The sequence below is a fragment of the Lucilia sericata genome, unplaced genomic scaffold, assembly GCF_015586225.1.
Source record: "Lucilia sericata isolate MDLA Ls3-8-SP2 unplaced genomic scaffold, ASM1558622v1 Contig001001F_arrow, whole genome shotgun sequence".
NCBI lineage: Eukaryota > Metazoa > Arthropoda > Insecta > Diptera > Calliphoridae > Lucilia > Lucilia sericata.
This window is the reverse complement of record NW_023994983.1, coordinates 144,531-145,804: the sequence shown is the minus strand read 5'-3', so window position 1 is coordinate 145,804 and position 1,274 is coordinate 144,531.

Sequence of the window (1,274 nt, the reverse complement as noted above, 5' to 3'; positions counted from 1 at the left end):
TATTTTCTACAATTATATATTTCTTTTTAGAATATTTATTTATATTTTAATTTTTTCGTAACTTTATTAAATTTTATTTGAACAATGTTTTAAACACTTTTTTAATATTTTTGTTTTTATCTTTTTTTAATTGTTTTATTATTATGTGGGTCTTAAATTAAAAAAGTAAAATGCGTTAAATAAGTTTTTCCTTTTTGGTTCCCAACAACTTTTTACTCAATCAGCAGCTACTTTACTAAAACTGTCTAACGGGGACGTATCGCTCTTTTTCTGTTCAGTTCAGTTTTCCTCTGCTGCTTCTTTTTGTTTTTTCCATAAACTGTCCAAAGTGAGAGTGTGTATATGTGTGCGTGTGTGTATTTTGTTTGTATTGTTTGGCATAATAACAAATTTATTGTACAAGCGCAGCACCACTCAAAAACTCTACATAAAAATTCATGCATTCTCATACAAAATTCGTTCGTTGTTTGTTAGTTCGTTCCTTTGCTCAACAACAGTCAACCGGCCCAAAAAAAAAAAAAGACATACCAACAACAGCAACAATGAAAAATTACATCAAAAAAACCTTTTCTTTAACAAATAAAATCCACACTACCACCCAAAAACTCCCTCCCCCCTCTCTTAATTTGTTGTTAATATAGTAGTATTTTGTTTTTGTTGTTGTTGCTGCTTGAGTTTTTTAAAAACACAGCTGACATATACTCGACATCATGTGTTTGTTGTATGATTTACGTTCCTTTGCACACCCACACATACACAAAGACTTTTCACTCTTGGTCTCGTGTTTGTTTGTATTTGAAAATCTATTCTCTGTTCTGTATGTTTCAGGGATGGAAACAAAGTGGAAACAATTTCTTCGATATTACTGATATAAAAATTAAAAAAAAAGTGTATAAACGATTTCATTTTTTTGTGTATAACACATTTTACTTTAGACAAATTTCAGTTTTTCTATAGTAAAACTTGTGTATAACAGTTTTTTCTATAAAAAGTATATGTATAACAGTTTTTTCTTTACAAAATTTGCGTATAACAGTTTTTTTCTATAAAAAAAATTGTGTAAAACAGTATTTTCACTAGAAAAATTTGTGTATAACAGTTTTTTCTATAAAAAATGTGTGTATAACAGTTTATTCTAGAGATAAATTTAAAGTATAACAAATATTTTCTGTAGAAAAAATTCTGTATAACAGTTTTTTACATAGAAACATTTGTGTATAACAGTTTTTTCCATAGAAAAATTTTGGTAAAACAGTTTTTCCTATAGAAAATTT